The following is a 13,627-nucleotide window of genomic DNA, read 5'->3' on the forward strand; positions in this document are numbered from 1 at the left end:
CACTTTGGCTTCTACTCTTCACTGTATGAACTCAGGCAATCATACAGATTCTCATTTGGCATGTCCAAATAATGTTGCTTGAAGGGCAAATTTAAATGCCTTGTTTTACAGTAGCAGGTAGAGGAAACATTCCCTAATAATCTACAATGTTCATTCCCATAATACAATCAGTAGAAAGAGATGCAATCACTTCATATAAAGTGTGTCCAAATATACTAACATTCATAATCCTGTAAACCCTTACATTTTTATGTTATAGTTTGAGAAACTTCTTTTCCCCACCCCAAGGCAATTGTGCCCTTTCTTGTGCAAAATGCTTTAGGTCCCCAGCCAAGGGTTGAGTCAAAGGACCCTGACCGTTTTGTCAATCTTTACCTTGATTAATCTGCCCTACTCTTGCACCAAGCAATTTCAGATTAGATTTTTTTTTTTTTTTTTTTTTTTTTTTTTTTTATGTTTTATCATTTATTTATTTATTTTTTTATTATACTTTAAGTTCTAGGGTACATGTGCATAACGTGCAGGTTTGTTACATATGTATACTTATGCCATGTTGGTGTGCTGCACCCATCAACTCGTCAGCACCCATCAATTCATCATTTATATCATGTATAACTCCCCAATGCAATCCCTCCCTCCTCCCCCCTCCCCCCTCCCCATGATAGACCCCAGTGTGTGATGTTCCCCTTCCCGAGTCCAAGTGATCTCATTGTTCAGTTCCCACCTATGAGTGAGAACATGCGGTGTTTGGTTTTCTCTTCTTGTGATAGTTTGCTAAGAATGATGGTTTCCAGCTGCATCCATGTCCCTACAAAGGACGCAAACTCATCCTTTTTTATGGCTGCATAGTATTCCATGGTGTATATGTGCCACATTTTCTTAATCCAGTCTGTCACAGATGGACATTTGGGTTGATTCCAAGTCTTTGCTATTGTGAATAGTGCCGCAATAAACATACGTGTACATGTGTCTTTGTAGTAGACTAATTTATAATCCTTTGGGTATATACCCAGTAGTGGGATGGCTGGGTCATATGGTACATCTAGTTCTAGATCCTTGAGGAATTGCCATACTGTTTTCCATAATGGTTGAACTAGTTTACAATCCCACCAACAGTGTAAAAGTGTCCCTATTTCTCCACATCCTCTCCAACACCTGTTGTTTCCTGACTTCTTAATGGTTGCCATTCTAACTGGTGTGAGATGGTATCTCATTGTGGTTTTGATTTGCATTTCTCTGATGGCCAGTGATGATGAGCATTTTTTCATGTGTCTGTTGGCTGTATGAATATCTTCTTTTGAGAAATGTCTGTTCATATCCTTTCCCCACTTTTTGATGGGGTTGTTTGTTTTTTTCTCGTATATTTGTTTGAGTTCTTTGTAGATTCTGGATATTAGCCCTTTGTCAGATGAGTAGGTTGCAAAAATTTTCTCCCATTCTGTAGGTTGCCTGTTCACTCTGATGGTAGTTTCTTTTGCTGTGCAAAAGCTCTTTAGTTTAATTAGATCCCATTTGTCAATTATGGCTTTTGCTGCCGTTGCTTTTGGTGTTTTAGACATGAAGTCCTTGCCCATGCCTATGTCCTGAATGGTACTACCTAGATTTTCTTCTAGGGTTTTTATGGTATTAGGTCTAACATTTAAGTCTCTAATCCATCTTGAATTAATCTTCGTATAAGGGGTAAGGAAAGGATCCAGTTTCAGCTTTCTACTTATGGCTAGCCAATTTTCCCAGCACCATTTATTAAATAGGGAATCCTTTCCCCATTTCTTGTTTCTCTCAGGTTTGTCAAAGATCAGATGGCTGTAGATGTGCGGTATTATTTCTGAGGACTCTGTTCTGTTCCATTGGTCTATATCTCTGTTTTGGTACCAGTACCATGCTGTTTTGGTTACTGTAGCCTTGTAGTATAGTTTGAAGTCAGGTAGCGTGACGCCTCCAGCTTTGTCCTTTTGACTTAGGATTGTCTTGGCAATGCGGGCTCTTTTTTGGTTCCATATGAACTTTAAAGCAGTTTTTTCCAATTCCGTGAAGAAAGTCATTGGTAGCTTGATGGGGATGGCATTGAATCTATAAATAACCTTGGGGAGTATGGCCATTTTCACGATATTGATTCTTCCTATCCATGAGCATGGTATGTTCTTCCATTTGTTTGTGTCCTCTTTGATTTCACTGAGCAGTGGTTTGTAGTTCTCCTTGAAGAGGTCCTTTACATCCCTTGTAAGCTGGATTCCTAGGTATTTTATTCTCTTTGAAGCAATTGTGAATGGAAGTTCATTCATGATTTGGCTCTCTGCTTGTCTGTTGCTGGTGTATAAGAATGCTTGTGATTTTTGCACATTAATTTTGTATCCTGAGACTTTGCTGAAGTTGCTTATCAGCTTAAGGAGATTTTGGGCTGAGACGATGGGGTTTTCTAAATATACAATCATGTCATCTGCAAACAGGGACAATTTGACTTCTTCTTTTCCTAACTGGATACCCTTGATTTCTTTCTCTTGCCTGATTGCCCTAGCCAGAACTTCCAACACTATGTTGAATAGGAGTGGTGAGAGAGGGCATCCCTGTCTTGTGCCAGTTTTCAAAGGGAATTTTTCCAGTTTTTGCCCATTCAGTATGATATTGGCTGTGGGTTTGTCATAAATAGCTCTTATTATTTTGAGGTACGTTCCATCAATACCGAATTTATAGAGCGTTTTTAGCATGAAGGGCTGTTGAATTTTGTCAAAAGCCTTTTCTGCATCTATTGAGACAATCATGTGGTTCTTGTCTTTGGTTCTGTTTATATGCTGGATTACGTTTATTGATTTGCGAATGTTGAACCAGCCTTGCATCCCAGGGATGAAGCCCACTTGATCATGGTGGATAAGCTTTTTGATGTGCTGCTGAATCCGGTTTGCCAGTATTTTATTGAGGATTTTTGCATCAATGTTCATCAGGGATATTGGTCTAAAATTCTCTTTTTTTGTTGTGTCTCTGCCAGGCTTTGGTATCAGGATGATGTTGGCCTCATAAAATGAGTTAGGGAGGATTCCCTCTTTTTCTATTGATTGGAATAGTTTCAGAAGGAATGGTACCAGCTCCTCCTTGTACCTCTGGTAGAATTCAGCTGTGAATCCATCTGGTCCTGGACTTTTTTTGGTGGGTAGGCTATTAATTCTTGCCTCAATTTCAGAGCCTGCTATTGGTCTATTCAGGGATTCAACTTCTTCCTGGTTTAGCCTTGGGAGAGTGTAAGTGTCCAGGAAATTATCCATTTCTTCTAGATTTTCTAGTTGATTTGCGTAGAGGCGTTTATAGTATTCTCTGATGGTAGTTTGTATTTCTATGGGGTCAGTGGTGATATCCCCTTTATCATTTTTTATTGCATCTATTTGATTCCTCTCTCTTTTTTTCTTTATTAGCCTTGCTAGCGGTCTGTCAATTTTGTTGATCTTTTCAAAAAACCAACTCCTGGATTCATTGATTTTTTGGAGGGTTTTTTGTGTCTCTATCTCCTTCAGTTCTGCTCTGATCTTAGTTATTTCTTGCCTTCTGCTAGCTTTTGAATGTGATTGCTCTTGCCTCTCTAGTTCTTTTAATTGTGATGTTAGAGTGTCAATTTTAGATCTTTCCTGCTTTCTCTTGTGGGCATTTAGTGCTATAAATTTCCCTCTACACACTGCTTTAAATGTGTCCCAGAGATTCTGGTATGTTGTATCCAGATTAGATTTTTAATTGTAATCTCTGCCTTCCAGCTTTTGCGTGTGTGTCTGCTTCAGCTGCTGTTTATTGACATATAGGTAGGCTGTATAACAATGGGCCTGGATGTGGCTGCAGCAGTGGAGGGAAATGGAAGGTGAAGGGTGGAGTGTTTGCTGCAGGACAGCTGAGTGGAGGGTGGGGACAGGTGCAAACAGGGGAGTCCCAGGAGTTTGGGAAAGCAAGTATGGGCCAGGGCCAGAGTCTGCTTAAACTGGAACCACAGTCCCATGCCCTAAGGCCCCTAACTCTTGCTAGCTGTTTCCTGACCCTGGGCCAGGGTTGGGAGTCCTCTGTGCATCCATTTAATAAAGGAACTGAACAGAGTACAGCAAGGAAAGGAAGCTGTCACCTTTTTGCCATAGACTCCAGGAGCCTCCAATCCTGCATTCCTCCTTCTTCCCTTGCTTGGGTAAGGCCACATGATGGACAGCCAGGCTCTGGGTTGTCCCACTCAAGAGCAGGTTCTAAAAACAGCCATGTTTCAGCGAGGCATTAATCTTCCCTGGTGACCCAGCCCACCACATTACAGCCCAGGGTGAGCTCTAAAAGTGTTGCTGGTCTAATGGATGGGTTGTGGGAACCGGGAGGGACAGGGGCTGCAGGAGGGTCTCTGGGTCCATCATGACATGGAAACAACACGCATGGTGTTGCTGAAGCTGGAGCCAGGGTACCAACTGGTCAGCACAATGACCGCATCTCCCTTCTTGAAGAAGCCTCCAGCATTGCCAGCATTCATGGCCAAGTTCACCCGGTGGTCCACATTCTCAGCCCAGGTCTCCTGGACTGCGTCCTTGCATGGCACAGGGAAGATGCTACGTTACCGGTGGGCCTGACAGATTGTCTGGGGATTCCATGTCACAGCAACGATAGGGGTACATGGGCGGTATCTGGTCACCTAGTGAGCAGAACTGCCAGACTTTGTGAGGATGATTATGGCCCCACTGTAGCACTCGAAGGAGGCCTCCACTGCGCCCATGTCGGTGGATTCTGTGGGGTAACAGGTAATGGGCTCCAGGAGGCGGGGCTCCTCATATAACTGCAAGTATTAGATGGCGACCTCTGCTTCACCGGCAATCAGGTGCTGCATGCGAACTGCCTCCAGAGGATAATCCCCTTTGACTGTTTCTCCAGACAGCATGATGCAGTCTGCTCTGTCCAGGACTACATTGGCCACATCACTGCCCTCACCCCAGGTGGGGTGGGGCTTCGTGATTACGCTCTCCAGCATCAGAGTGGCACAGACGACAGGCCTCCCAGCTTGGTTGCAGCACCCAATCATCTTCTGAGCAAGGAAGATTTCTCTGCAGGAATCTCAATGCCTATATCATCATGAGCCACCATGATCCCATCGCTGGTCTCCAGGATTTCATCAAACCTCCAACCCTCCTCATGATTCTCAATTTTGCTGATTACTTTGATGTTCTTTCGCTTCTCTCCCAGGACCTTTCTAACTTCGTGGGCATCAGATGCCTTGCAGATGAACGAGGCAAACACCATATCGACATCCTGCTCAACCCCAAACTTCAGGTCCTGGATGTCCTTCTCTGGCATGGCAAGCAGGTCCACAGCAGTCCCAGGAAGGTTCACACCCTTCTTGCTGCCTGAGGAGCCACCATTTTCTACCTCCATCACAAGGAAGTCAGCACCTGTCTGCTTCACCTGGAGAGAAGGAAGCCCATCATCCACATAGATCTTGCTGCCCAGTTCTACCACCTTGCAGATGTTCTTGTAGTGCAGCCACAAGATGTTCTCATCACACTTTTCCATGTAGGCATTATCCAGCATGATTTTGAGAGTGGCTCCCTTCTTCAGGTCCACCTCTAGAGTGCTGCTGCCCTTAAAGAGCCCAGTTCGGATCTCAGGTCCTTTAGTGCCCAGAACCTCAGCAACTGGCTGGTAGAGGATGGGGGTCAGAAGCAAAACTTTCTGTGACTGTGCGCATGTTCTTGATGGTCTCCGCTGATACTCATGAGTTCCATGAGAGAAGTTCAGACCAGCCACATTCATACCATACTTAATAATCTCCTTCAGCATCTCTACCGATCAGGGAGCTGGGCCAACAGTACAGATGATGCCAGTGTTCCTGGCTGCTATGGGTGGCCAATCAATGTCCATGTGGCATGTGTGTTCCAGGAATGTGTCAGCCATGGCTGCATGCAGCTTCTGGGTCTGAATGAAAGCAGTCCTGGTTTCACTATGGGGCTTTGACATGACTGTTGAAGTCCTCAGCACTGACTGACTGGGGCTAGGCTGCAAACGCGGAGAGGTCAAGAGCACCGGGATGCACAGCTACTGCGCACCTCCCAGCTTTTAAAAATTTCTCCAAACTGGGAGAAATACAGCAAACTGATCACGGACCTTTTAATGTCGGGTGATGAGAAGAGGCTCCCTTTTGTCCATCCAACCTTTGATAGTGTTGCATTAAGACCTTCGTTTTAACTCCATCAATTTTCATTTTCATTATTCTACTTCTTAATCATCTGAAGACTTTTACCCAGCTGGGACAAGTCCCATGACTCCCCCCTTTCTTTTCCTTCCTAATTTGTTTTCTTCGTTCACCTTATTTCTTTTTAAATTTTCAACATTTACTTTAAAATGATGTGCAGGATGTGCAGGTTTGTTATATAGGTAAACATGTGCCAATGTAGCCTGCTGCACAGTTCATCCCATCACCCAGGTATTAAGCCCAGCATCCTTTAACTCTTCTTCCAGATGCTCTCCCTACTACCACCCACCTCACCTTCCAACCAGTGTGTGTTTTTCCTCCCCATGTATCCATGTGTTCACATCATTCAGCTCCCACTTATAAGTGAGAACACATGGTATTTGGTTTTCTGTTCTTGCATTAGTTTGCCAAGGATAGTGGCCTCCAACTCCATCCATGTCACTGCAAAAGACATGATCTTTTTCCTTTTAATGGCTGCGTAGTATTTTATGGTGTATATGTACCACATTTTCTTTATCCAGCCTATCATTGATGGGCTTTTAGGTTGATTCAACGTCTTTGTTGTTGCAAATAGTGTTGCAGGGAGCAAACACATGCATGCATCTTTAAAATAAAAAGATTTATATTCCTTTGTGTACATACCCAGTAATGGGACTGCTGAGTCCAATGGCATTTCTTTCTCTAGGTCTTTGAGAAATTGCCACACTGTCATCAACAATGGTTGAACTAATTTACACTCCAACCAACCATGTAAAAACTTTCCTTTTTCTGAACAACTTCACCCGTATGTGTTGCTTTTTGACTTTTTAGTAATAGCCATTCCGACTGGTGGGAGATGGTATCTCATTGTGACTTTGATTTGCATTTTCCTAATGATCAGTGATGTTTAAATTGTTTGTTGACCGCAGGTATGTCTTTTGAGAAGTGTTTGTTCATGGCCTTTGCTCACTTTTTAATGGTATTGGGCCCTATCATAGTGGAGAGCAAAGCTCTGCTGGCGTTAGTTAGAGTCAGCACATTGGAGGGTGCATTTGGACTAGACCCAGCCAGACGAGAAATGCTCATCCTAGCAGGATGCAACATGAATGGAACTGGGTGTCATTGTTTTAAGTGAAATAAGCCAGTCATGTAAAGACAAACTTCACTTGTTATCATTTATTGGTGGAATTTAAAAATAAGAACAATTGAACACATGGATATAGAGAGTAGAAGGATGGTTACAAGTGGCTTGCAAGGGTACTAAGGGGGCTGTGTGGGAGCTGAGAATGGTTAATGAGTACAAAAAATGAATAATATCTAGTATTTGATAGTATAAAAAGGTGGCTATAGTCAAAATAATTTACTGTAACAAAAAGTGTATAATTGCATTTTTTGTAACACATACAGTAAGTACTCGAGGGGATAGATACCCCATTTACCATTATGTGATTATTATGCATTGTGTGCTTGTATCAAAATATTTCATATACCACAAAAATTTATACATACCTACTATGTACACATAAAACTTTTAAACAAATTAAAATAATCTTTCTGGGATTTTAAAGACAAATTAAGCTATGTATGAATTTATAATATTTGAGGTTCCTGATCCATGAAAACAGATGTCTCTGCATCTGTATAAATCTTCTTCAACTTAATCAACATTTTGGAGTTTTCAGCAAACAAATCTTGATTCTAAGTAATGTACTTTCTTTGAGAGTCCATAAGTTGTATTGTGCTTTTAATTTCAGTTTTCATGTGTTCATTGCTAATATATAGAAGTGTAAATGATTTTTATGTTAATTTTGAATACTGAGACCTTGTGGAATTCATTTGAAAGTTTTAGTTTTTTTTTTTTTTTCTATTTCTATTTTTTTTAATTTTATTTTTTAAATTTTACTTTAAATTCTGGGGTACATATACAGAACGTGCAGTTATGTTACATAGGTATTCACGTGACATGGTGGTTTGCAGCACCCATCATCCTTCACCTGCATTAGGTATTTCTACTAATGCTATCCCTCCCCTAGCCCATCACCCCTAACTGGTGCTGGTGTATGACGTTACCCTCCCTATGTCCATGTGCTTTCATTGTTCAACTCACAATTATGAGTGAAAACATGCAGTGTCTGGTTTTATACTCTTGTGATAGTTTGCTGAGAATGATGGCTTCCAGCTTCATCCATGTCCCTGCAAAGGACAGGAACTCATTATTTTTGTGGCTGCATAGTATTCCATGGCATATATGTGCCACATTTTCTTTATCCAGTCTATCACTGATGGACATTTGGGTTGGTTCCAAGTCTTTGCTATTGTGAATAGTGCTGCAATAAGCATACATGTGCATGTGTCTTTATAGTGGAATGATTTATAATCCTTTGGGTATACACCCAGTAATGGGATTGCTGGGTCAAATGGTATTTCCAGTTCTAGATGCTTGAGGAATCGCCACACTGTCTTCCACAGTGGTTGAACTAATTTACACTCCCACCAACAGTGGAAAAGCATTCCTACTTCTCCACATCCTCTCCAGCATCTGTGGTTTCCTGTCTTTTTGATGATTGCCATTCTAACTGGTAGGAGATGGTATCTCATTGTAGTTTTGATTTGCATTTCTCTAATGACCAGTGATGATGAGCATTTTTTCATAGGTTTGATGGCTGCATAAATGTCTTATTTTGAGAAGTGTCTGTTCATATCCTTTCCCCACTTTTTGATTTTTTTTCTTGTAATTGTGTTTACGTTCTTTGTAGATTCTGGATATTAGCCCTTTGTCATTTGAATAGATTGCAAACATTTTCTACTATTCTGTAGATTGCCTGTTCACTCTGGTAATAGTTTCTTCTGCTGTCCAGAAGCTCTTTCATTTAATTAGGTCCCACTTGTCAATTCTGGCTTTTGTTGCCATTACTTGTGGTGTTTTAGACATGATATCTTTGCCCATGCCTATATCCTGAGTGGTATTGCCCAGGTTTTCTTCTAGGATTTTTATGGTTTTAGGTCTTATGTTTAATTCTTTAATCAATCTTGAGTTGATTTTTGTATAAGGTGTAAGGAATGTGTTCAGTTTCAGTTTTCTGCATATGGCTAGCCAGTTTTCCCAACACCATTTATTAATCAAGGAATCTTTTCCCCATTGCTTGTTTGTGTCAGGTTTCTCAAAGATCAGATGGTTGTAGATGTGTGGTGTTACCTCTGAGGCCTCTGTACTGTTCCATTGGTCTATATATTTGTTTTGGTACCAGTACCATGTTGTTCTGGTTACAGTAGCCCTGTAGTATAGTTTGAAGTACATTCACACAGGTAGTGTGATGCCTGCAGCTTTGTTCTTTTTGCTTAGGAATGTCTTGGCTATGCAGGGTCATTTTGGCTCCATATGAATCGCTTAAATTAGTTTTTTTCCAATTCTGTTAAGAAAGTCAGTGGTAGCTTGATGGGGATAGCATTGAATCTATAAATTACTTTGGGCAATATGGCCATTTTTATATTGATTCCTCCTATCCAAGAGCATGGAATGTTTTCCCATTTGTTTCTGTACTCTCTTATTTCCTTAAACAGTGGTTTGTAGTTCTCCTTGAAGAGGTCCTTCACATCCCTTGTAAGTTGGATACCTAGGTGTTTTATTCTCTTAGTAGCAATTGTGAATGAGAGTTCATTCATGATTTGGCTCTCTGTTTGCCTGCTATTGGTGAATAGGAATGCTTGTGATTTTTGCACATTGATTTTGTATCCTGAGACTTTGCTGAATTTGCTTATCAGCTTAAGGAGATTTTTGAGTTGAGACAATGGGGTTTTCTTTCTTTTTTTTTTTTTTTTTTTTTTGTAAGGAAAAAAGAAAATTTTTCTTTATTCTACTCTTTAGAACTCTACACACTGTGTTCCAGCAGTTCTGAGTTGACCACAGATGACTTCTATTGATTTTATCAGTTGAAATCCATGGATAGCACTGTACTTTCTTTTATTATTATTATTATTATTATTATTATTAATTATTATTATTATTATTATACTTTAAGTTCTAGGGCATATGTGCATAACGTGCAGGTTTGTTACATATGTATACTTGTGCCATGTTGGTGTGCTGCACCCATCAGCTCGTCAGCACTCATCAATTCGTCATTTATATCAGGTATAACTCCCAATGCAATCCCTCCCCCGTCCCCCCTCCCCATGATAGGCCCCGGTGTGTGATGTTCCCCTTCCCGAGTCCAAGTGATCTCATTGTTCAGTTCCCACCTATGAGTGAGCACATGCGGTGTTTGGTTTTCTCTTCTTGTGATAGCTTGCTAAGAATGATGGTTTCCAGCTGCATCCATGTCCCCACAAAGGATGCAAACTCATCTTTTTATGGCTGCACAGTATTCCATGGTGTATATGTGCCCCATTTTCTTAATCCAATCTCTCACAGATGGACATTTGGGTTGATTTCAAGTCTTTGCTATTGTGAATAGTGCCGCAATAAACATAAGTGTGCATGTGTCTTTATAGCAACATGATTTATAATCCTTTGGGTATATACCCAGTAGTGGGATGGCTGGGTCATATGGTACATCTAGTTCTAAATCCTTGAGGAATTGCCATACTCTTTTCCATAATGGTTGAACGAGCTTACAATCCCACCAACTGTGTAAAAGTGTTCCTATTTCTCCACATCCTCTCCAGCACCTGTTGTTTCCTGACTTTTTAATGATTGCCATTCTAACTGGTGTGAGATGGTATCTCATTGTGGTTTTGATTTGCATTTCTCTGATGGCGAGTGATGATGAGCATTTTTTCATGTGTCTGTTGGCTGTATGAATGTATTCTTTTGAGAAATGTCTGTTCATATCCTTTGCCCACTTTTTGATGTGGTTGTTTGTTTTTTTCTTGTAAATTTGTTTGAGTTCTTTGTAGGTTCTGGATATCAGCCCTGTTTCAGATGAGTAGATTGCAAAAATTTTCTCCCATTCTGTAGGTTGCCTGTTCACTCTGATGGTAGTTTCTTTTGCTGTGCAGAAGCTCTTTAGTTTAATTAGATCCCATTTGTCAATTTTGGCTTTTGCTGCCATTGCTTTTGGTGTTTTAGACCCTAACCCTAATACCATAAAAACCCTAGAAGAAAACCTAGGTAGTACCATTCAGGACAATGGGGTTTTCTGAATATACAATCATGTCATCTACAAACAGAGACAGTTTGACTTCCTCCCTTCCTATTTGAATACACTTTATTTCTTTCTCTTGCCTGATTGCCCTGGCCAGAACTGCCAATACTATGTTGAACTGGAGTGGAGAGAGGGCATTCTTTTTTGTGTTATTTTTCAAAGTGAATGCTACCAGTTTTTGCACATTCAGTATGATAATTGGCTGAGAGTTTGTCATAAATAGCTCTTATCATTTTGAGATACTTTCCAATGATACCTAGTTTATCAGGAGTTTTTAGCATGAAGGGGAGTTGAATTTTGTCGAAGGCTTTTTCTGCATCTATTGAGATAATCATGTGTTTTTTGACATTGGTTCTGTTTATGTGATGGATTACATTTATTGATTTGCATATGTTAAACCAGCCTGGAATCCCAGGTATGAAGCCAACTTCATTGTGGTGGATAAACTTTATGATATGCTGCTGAATTCAGTTCACCAGTCTTTTATTGAGAGTTTTCACATCAATGTTCATCAGGGATATTGGCCTGAGATTTTCTTTTTTTGTTCTTGTGTCTTTGCCAGATTTTGGTATCAGGATGATCCTGGCCTCATAAAATGAGTTAGGGAGTATTCCCTCTTCTTCTATTGTTTGAATTAGTTTCAGAAGGATTGGTACCAGCTCCTCTTTGTACCTGTGGTAGAAATCGGCTATTAATCCATCTTCTCCTGGACTTTCTTTTTTGGTCGGTAAGCTATCAATTACTGTCTCAATTTCGGAGCTTGCTTTTTGGTCTATTCAGGGATTTAACTTCTTCCCGGTTTAGACTTGAGAGGGTGTATGTGTCCAGGAATTTACCCATTTCTTCTAGATTTTCTAGTTTATTTGCATAGATGTGTTTATAGTAATCTCTGATGGTAGTTTGTATTTCTGTGGGATTGATTGTGATATCCCCTATATCATTTTTTATTGTGTCTATTTGATTCTTCTCTGTTTTCTTCGTTATGAGTCTGGCTGGTGGTCAATCTATTTTGTTAATCATTTCATAAAAGCAGCTCCTGTATTCACTGATTTTTTTAAGTTTTTTTTGTGTCTCTATCTCTTTCAGTTCTGCTCTGATCTAAGTTATTCAATGTCTTCTGCTAGCTTTTGAATTTGTTTTCAGTTACTTCTCTAGTTCTTTTAATTTTGATGTAAAGGTGTCAATTTTAAATCTTTCCTGCTTTCTCTTATAGGCATTTAGTGCTGTAAATTTCCCTCTAGACACTGCTTTAAATGTGTCCCAGAGATTCTTGTACGTTGTGTCTTTGTTCTCATTGGTTTCAAAGAATATCTTTATTTCTGTCTTCTTTTTGTTATTTACCCAGTAGTCATTCAAGAGTGGATTGTTCACTTTTCATGTAATTGTGCAGTTTTGAGTGAGGTTCTTAATTTTGAGTTCTAATTTGATTGCACAGTGGTCTGAGAGACTGTTTGTTATGATTTCTGATCTTTTGCTTTTCCTTAGGAGTGTTTTACTTCCAATTATGTGATCAATTTTAGAAAAAGTGCTATGAGGTGCTGAGAAGAATATATATTCTGTTGATTTGACGTGGAGTGTTCTGTACCTGTGTATTAGGTCTCCTTGGTTCAGAGCTGACTTCGAGTCCTGAATATCCTTGTTAATTTTCCGTCTCATTGATATGCCTTATAATGACCGTGGGGTGTTAAAGTCTCCAACTATTATTGTGTGGGAGTCTAAGTCTCCTTATAGGTCTCTAAGAACTTTCTTTATGAATCTGGTTGTTCCTGTATTGGGTGCATGTATGTTTAGGAGAGATAGCTCTTCTTGTTTAATTAATCCCTTTCCCATTATGTAATGTCCTTCTTTGTCTCTTTTGATCTTTGTTGGCTTAAGGTCTGGTTTATCAGAGATTAGGATTGCAACTTCTCCTTTTTTATGCTTTTGATTTTCTTCATAAATATTCCTCCATCCTTTTATTTTGAGCCTGTGTGTGTCTTTGCATGTGAGATGGGTCTTCTGAATATAGCACACTGTTGGGTCTGGACTCTTTATCCAATTTGCCAGTCTGTGTCTTTTAATTGGGGCATTTAGTTTGTGTATATTTAAGGTTACTATTTTTATATGTGAATTTGATCCTCTCATTATGATGCTAGCTGGTTGTTTTGCCTGTTAGTTGATGCAGTTTCTTCATATTGTCAATGTTCTTTACAATTTATTATGTTTTTTACAGTGCCTAGTACTGGTTGTTTCTTTCCATGTTTAGTGCTTCCTTCTGAAGCTCTTGTAAGGCAGGCCTCAAGGTGACAGAATCTCTCAGCATTTGCTTGTTTGT

At 40.1% G+C, this 13,627-nt stretch overlaps 1 pseudogene; it reads right to left on the bottom strand.

Moving 5' to 3' along the window:
- Nucleotides 1-4,363: 4,363 nt before the first annotated feature.
- LOC104672404 lies at nucleotides 4,364-5,964 on the bottom strand (annotated as a pseudogene).
- Nucleotides 5,965-13,627: the final 7,663 nt, after the last annotated feature.

The sequence above is a fragment of the Rhinopithecus roxellana genome, chromosome 7 (genome assembly GCF_007565055.1).
Source record: "Rhinopithecus roxellana isolate Shanxi Qingling chromosome 7, ASM756505v1, whole genome shotgun sequence".
Lineage (NCBI taxonomy): Eukaryota > Metazoa > Chordata > Mammalia > Primates > Cercopithecidae > Rhinopithecus > Rhinopithecus roxellana.